Genomic DNA, 7,162 nt, shown 5'->3' with positions numbered 1-7,162 from the left:
GGTTGTAAGAATTAAATGAGCTAATAATTGTAAAGTACTTAGTAATGTTGCTGGTCCATAGTAACCATTATGTAAGTGTTGTTGTTATTTATTAATTGATATGCAAATTTAGAACCATCTCCACTCCAAAGTGTTCATTCAGAGTAGTTGTGCCTGACCTGTGGTAGAGACTTCTGAGCTCCTATTGGTCTGTTCTGGCATAGTCCAGAGCACTGTACCTTGCCCCCAACATACGTGATATCATTTTGGTCTTTGAGAACAAAGGACAGCAACCAACCAACCATCATTTTATTAATTATTGTCCCTGTCTTTTTGTGTTCTGCTGGGACCCTACTAAAGATTCTTTCAGTGATTCTAGAAAAGATGAACTAATATCTTCCTCAATTACAAAAACAGTCATCTTTTCTCTTGGGCAATAGTCCCCAGAATATTCAATATAGAAGAATAAAAGCAAAATCATGACTTTTCTTCTTTTTCTAACTGAAATCCAACCAAAAAAAAGATGAGAATGAGATAACAATGATAGTAGTGATAATATTTCATTAAACATAAAGATATGGATGGGACATAATTGATATATATCTTTTTTTAGCTTTGAAAAGTTCTTTACATTAAGCAATAGTTCTATGATGTAAATGTGAAAGTTCTTGCTGGCTCCATTTTATAAATGAAGAAACTGAGTCTTCAAACAAAGTTATACTTGCTCAAAGTTTCTCTTTTTTTTGTGGGGCAATGAGAGTTAAGTGACTTGCCCAAGGTCACACAGCTAGTAAGTGTCTGAGGCTGCATTTGAATTCATGTCCTCCTGAATCCAGGGCTGGTGCTTTATCCACTGCGCCACCTTGCTGCCCCCAAAGTTCCTAATTTTCTAAGGCAGGATATGGAACTAGGTCTTTAGGATACAAAGGTTATCACTGTGTCCCCTTTACCACACCAATTTCTACTTTTGGAATGAGAAGCAACATATTTCAAAGTCAATACTTATCTTACCCTTTAGTTACTTGAGAGAATGAATTAGAGCTTGTGAGGGAGAACACAAAGTTGATAGAGTCACTCCAACTACCTCATGCAGTCAATGGTGTGTTGAGTTTGGAGTCAGCAAGACCTGAATTCCAAATCTGACCTCAGTTACTAACTTTATATATTACCCCAGGCAAGTCACTTAACTTCTATTTATCTTAGTTTCCTAAAATATAGGGATAATAAAAATACCCCTTGGAGGATCAAATCTGGTTGAATAAACATTTATTAAAGTTGAGTCAAGCAGAATTGCTTATGGAAAATGGAAATCAATTGAGATCATATTTGTAAAGCACTTAGCACAGTTACTGTCACATAGCAAGCCCTAACATATACATGTGCTAGCATTTAATATCATCATTATTACTTTTTTTTACTGTTATTTTTATACTCCATGGACGACACTTCCTATGCATCTCAGTGGGCCAAAGATTCCCAGTGACACAAAGAAATGGAGCACTGGCATGCTCTTGCATAAAGATAGCTAAAACAGAAATTGGATTATAATGAAATCTAAATCCCAATCAGGCTCAATGAGCATTTATTAAGCATCTGTTTGCTCATCATGGCACAGTGGATAAAGAGATGGCCCTAGGGTCAGGAATGCCTAGGTTCCACTTTTCAAATCACTTCACTTCTCAGTGATCAAGACAATTCTCTAAAATTATACATTGCATAGAAAGCACAGATCTTCATTGGTGGAGGAAGTTCCCCGATGGGAACTCAACTGATCCAGTGAAATCACAGGTCCAGCAATAAAATTATCGAATGAAATTTTCTAAACACTTTACTTGATGCTGTGGATACGAAGACTTTGAAAATCTGTCCTTGCCCTCGAGGACTTTATAGTCAACTGGGGCAGGATGGGAGGGAAGGCAGTTGATAGACACTATTTTTAGAAATATGTGGATATAATACAATTTGATGTGGAATAGAAAACTTACACATAGAGGAACACATATGTATAGGAGGTAGGATGAGAAAAGGAAGAGAAGGAGGAGGGGAAGAGGAAAGGGGGGGGATGGACAGGTTGGGAGAGGGGAAGTGGAGAAGAGGCAGAAAGGAAGGAAGGCGAGGGGAGGAAAATAGAGGGGAAGAAGAGGAAAATGGGCAAAGGAGAGAGAAAGGACAATGGGGGTGGGAGTGGAAGGGGAGGGGAGGGGAGAGAGATGGAAAGGGAGGGAGAGAGGAGGATGGTAGGGGTCTGGTGAAGGGAGTCGTTCTCTGTTTCCTGGAAAAAAATCACTTTGAACACCAGGACAAATGTTATGTTTATATGGTTTTTGTATAAATATTCTGTACATCATATATACATTGAATGATAAAATGGCAGTGTTTATCTGAAAAAACTGACTGTTTATCTCTGTTGGGCATAAGAAACAGGTTATGAAAGTACCTCTCAGCTTCAGCAGGACCCAGGGGCCCATGTTAAACTTTTCACATCCTATTTGACTTAGATAAAAAAAGATTCCTTCATAGAAGGGAAGGGAAGTCAGACAGCATAAATAGCAGCATGTCAGACAGCCTCATCTTTGATAGGGCAGAAAAGACTCATACTGGACCAGTACGGCAAAGAAATGCCTTTTGCTCCATATTTGACTCAGAGCGGGGTGGGGGGTGGGGGGAAGAAACATATGGGATTAAACGGAAAAGAGTTGTGGGCTTTGCTCCCATGGCTAGGGTAAGAAGAACTCTGTCCTTATCAGTAATATCTTAGGTCATGATTGAAGAGAAATGTTCCATAGAGTCAATCCTTCAGATAGACAGAAGAAACAGTAGTGCAAACCAGCAGGATGTTAAGCAAAGTGGTTTTAAAGAGAATCTGAAAGGTCACTTGGGAGAAACACCAAAGTTTTATTTAACATTAAGATGTGCAAGAATGGAAGAAAAAAAATCATGCAGGAGTAGAAACATGCACATTTTTTGTTCTGTTGCTTTTTGTTAGTGTGTCGAAAGAGAGTTTTCTTTTAAAGTTTTATTTTGCACTATTCAATACTTTGGCTTCCCTAAATTCTGGAGCTGTGTTGTCAGTCAGGCCTGACTCAGATCACTAGTAAATTCATCAATAAATAAATATTTATTGATCACCTATTATATGCCAGGCACTATACTAAGCCCTAGGGATACAAAAAGAATCAAAGGACAATCCCTGGAGAAGGAATTTCAGGAAGATACCTAATAAAGCAAGAAAATACCTGGTTCTCCCAAATCCCCCCCCCATATAAAAATGCTTCAAAGTAAATTTTAGAGTGGCAGAAATAATTAAATTTGGGGCAAAGTAATTATCCCGCCCTTTAAGACAACTTGGGAGGATGTTAGGAAAGATGACCTCCCTGGGTGGAGGTTTGGCCTTATTGAAGTACATATACCTACAGGCAGATACCAAAAAGGCAAGCAACAGCAAGCCCTGGGACAGTTGTGGTGGCAGCAGCCTTAGGTTTAGAAGCATCTTTTCTATTGATGATGTGGAGGTTGACTGATTAATCAGGGGAAGACTATGGGGAGCCCTCTGCTGGTAATGAACTTGAGGCCTAGGGGAAGACCAGAAAGAGTCCTAGATTATAGCTGTGTGTGAAGAGGAGCCATGCCAGTGAGTTTGGTTGCAGAGAGGCAGGGGGCCCCACTGGTTTTGGTCACTCAAAAGAGAGCAGGTCCCTGGTTTGGGTTTCAGGGCAAAGGGGCCAGTTTACACTTGTGGTGTCTGGAAGGACCATAAGGAAAATAACATTTGCATGCATGGATGCAGTACTGGTGCCCCTGGTTGGGGTTCAGAGGCAGGGAGGAATACCTAAAGTCACTCATAGATTAAGACACAAGCTGGAGGAGCAGTGACCACACCTAGCTTTGGATTTTAGAACACACATATACACACACACAAACCTAAAGCTTGAAACATCCCTCAAAGCCCAGGAGTAGAACATGACTCTAACATATAGTTAAGAGCCAAGAAATAGACCATTAAAATAAGTGTAAAAACGAACAAACAAAAAAAAACAACAAAATAAAAGCAAAACAAAACAAAACAGTAAAAACCCAACAATAGATAGCTACTATGGTGGTAGGAAAGATCAGGGTTCAAACTCAGAAGACAAAACAGTTTCTTGTAAGCTTCAAAGAAAAACATGAAGTTGTCATGAGCTCCCAAAGAGTTCTTAGAAAACCTTACAAGGGACATAAAATATCAAATAAGAGGTTGAAGAATATTTTGGAAAAGAATTGAAAATAATATAAGAATATTATGAAAAAAAAAGTCAACTAATTGGAAAAAGATCCAAAAACTTACTGAAGAAAATAACTCCTAAAAAAATCAGAGTTCAGTAAGGGGAAACTAATGACTTAATAAGACATCAAAAAAAAATATTGAAAGAATGAAAAAAGTAGAAAAGAACTGGAAACATCTCATTAAATAAACAACTGACCTGGAAAACAGGTAAAAAAAAAACAATTGTAGGACTATTCTAAAAGTTAAGATTTAAAAATGAAAAACAAAATAACAGAAAACAAAAAACAAATAACATGGACAATATACTTCAAGAAATTATTAAAGAAAATCCCCCTGAAATTTTTGAACTAAAGGATAAAATAGAAATTGGAAGAAAAAAATCCACCTATCACTGCTTGAAAGTTTTCCCAAAATGAAAACTCACAGGGACATCATAGCTAAATTTAACATCTTTCAGGTAAAGGAGAAAATATTACATGCAACTAGAATTACAAGCAACTGTCTGGAGCTACAGATAGAATGACACAAGACCTGCAAGGGAAAAATGGATGTTTAATGAGCTAAATGATTTTCAGGTACTCTTGAGGAAAAGAATAAAACTCAACAACTTGATTTAAAAAAATGAGAAGAAACATATGAAGTTAAATATGAAATAATAATTATGAGGGATTTATTAAGGTTAAACTTTATTTTTTTCATATGGGAAAATGATACTGCAACTTTTAAGAAATGAGCTGAATAATTTTAGAAAAAAAAATTAAAAAGACTTTCAAGAAATAATGAACAGGGTGCAGTGGATAGACCATTGGCCCTGGAGTCAGGAGTACCTGAGTTCAAATCCATCCTCAGACACTTAGCACTTACTAGCTGTGTGACCCTCGGCAAGTCACTTAACCCCAATTGCCTCACTAAAAAAACAAAAACAAAACCAAAAATGAAATAATGAACAAAGTGAACAGAACCAAGAGAACAATGCATAAAGTAACAGCAATATTATTTTAAGAACAATTCTGAGTTGAATATATTATTTTTACTTTTATAAATATGCAAATTAACTATAAAGGACATGAAGACACTATCTCCATGCAGAGATAGGACTGATGAATATATATAAAAAGGTATGTATGAATGGAACAGTTTATTCACATATACACACACCTATTTGTGTCTAATGGCAACCATCTCTAGAGCAAGGTTGGGGAGAGGAGGGAAGAGGAAAAAAATGAAAAAAATGATACTTTTGTTGTATATTTGAAAGGAATCACAAGTTGTGTAGATTTGCCATTTCATGGCAGTCTTCTTTTTTATTGTACTATGTTATGGAAATACTTGTTTTGTTGCATAGATTAAAAACAAAGATTATCAGTTTTAGGAGAGTTTAAAAGAGTATATATAGATAGAAGGCTTTAATTATTTAATTATGTTAGGATACCATCCCCCCCCCAAAAAAGGAGAAGTAATATGGGGCAATTTATCTCATATAAAACAGGTGTGAATGGAAACTGTTATTGTGGAGAAGATAAAATGGAGAGTGGATAGTGTGAGAACCATATTCTCCTTGGGAATGGGTTAATGAGGGAATAGCATACATTTAATTACCCTACTGAAAGTCTTAACTTACAGAGAAAGAGTAGGGCAAGGGTTAGGATAAGGGAGAGTTTATTAGAAGGGTGTGCAGAGTAGGAAATAAAAATGGCTGCAGAGAGGACCAGGTCTGTGATGTTCATGTGTCTGGGTAATATTTGTCACTCACCTATAGTAGAAACAGTTTTTAGGAAACTTGTAGCTGATCAAAATATTTCAGATAAGTTGAAGATAGTGTAGCAACATCCACATATGAAATAGGAAACCTCCCTGATTATCCAGGGCAGACTTGCATAAAGAAACATGGCATTACCATGAATCATATTGCCAGGCAGATTACCAAAGAAGATTTCCTGACTTTTGATTATATACTCTGTATGGATAAAAGCAATCTGAGATATTTGAATAGAAAATCAATCAAGTTAAAAACTGCAAAGCTAAAATTTAACTTCTTCGAAGCTACAGTCCACAGAAACAATTTATTATTGACAATCCATATTATGGAAAGGACTCTGACTTTGAGACAATATATCAGCAGTGTTTGAGGTGCTGCAAAGCATTTTTGGAAAAGTCTCATTAAGGCTCACACTCACTTGTTGCTAAAGGACAACAGTGATTGACATCGACTTTAAAATGATGTGTGTATATCAGTTGTTGTGTTATTAAAGAGTAGCAATGTAAAGAAAAGAAGGGTGTGCAGATTAGAAAAGCAGTGATCAGAAATAAATTAGATTTGAGGAGAGATAGGGTGAAAAGAGATAGATAAGGATAAACAGTCAGGAAAAATAAGATAGAAGTAAAAACAGGACTAGTAATTACAACTTTGAATTTGAATGAACTGAATTCACTGATAAAATATACATCAGAATGGATCAAAAAACAACTCAAGAATATGTTGTTTATGAAAAAAACATTAAAAAAATGAGAGACACATATAAGGTAAAAATAAAGGACTGGAGTAGAATTCATTATACTTCAGCTAATGTTAAAAACAAGAGAAAACAACAACAACAAAAAAAAAAACCAGGGATAACAATCATGATCTCAAGCAAAGCTAAAATTAAAATAGATTAAATTAAAGGAGATAAGCAGGAAAACTGAGTTATGTTAAAAGATATCATATATGATGAAGTAATGACAATACTAAACATGTGTGCCAAATGTTATTATCATTCAGATTTTTAAGGGAAAAAGCAAATGGATTACAAGTGGAAATAACAAAACTATAATGATGAACGATTTCAACCTTCCCTTCTTAGAACTAGATAAATCTAGTTCTAAATAAACCTAACCAAAAAACAAGAGTGAAGTCAAGGAAACTAATAGCATCCTAGA

The 7,162-nt window shown here is 35.9% G+C and overlaps 1 pseudogene; it reads left to right on the top strand.

Annotated features, from left to right (window-relative positions):
* The first annotated feature begins 5,935 nt into the window (after window positions 1-5,935).
* LOC122732838 lies at window positions 5,936-6,407 on the top strand (annotated as a pseudogene).
* Window positions 6,408-7,162: the final 755 nt, after the last annotated feature.

Source organism: Dromiciops gliroides, chromosome 6, assembly GCF_019393635.1.
Source record: "Dromiciops gliroides isolate mDroGli1 chromosome 6, mDroGli1.pri, whole genome shotgun sequence".
In the NCBI taxonomy this organism is placed as follows: Eukaryota; Metazoa; Chordata; class Mammalia; order Microbiotheria; family Microbiotheriidae; genus Dromiciops; species Dromiciops gliroides.
This window is presented reverse-complemented; position numbering and strand designations above follow the sequence as displayed.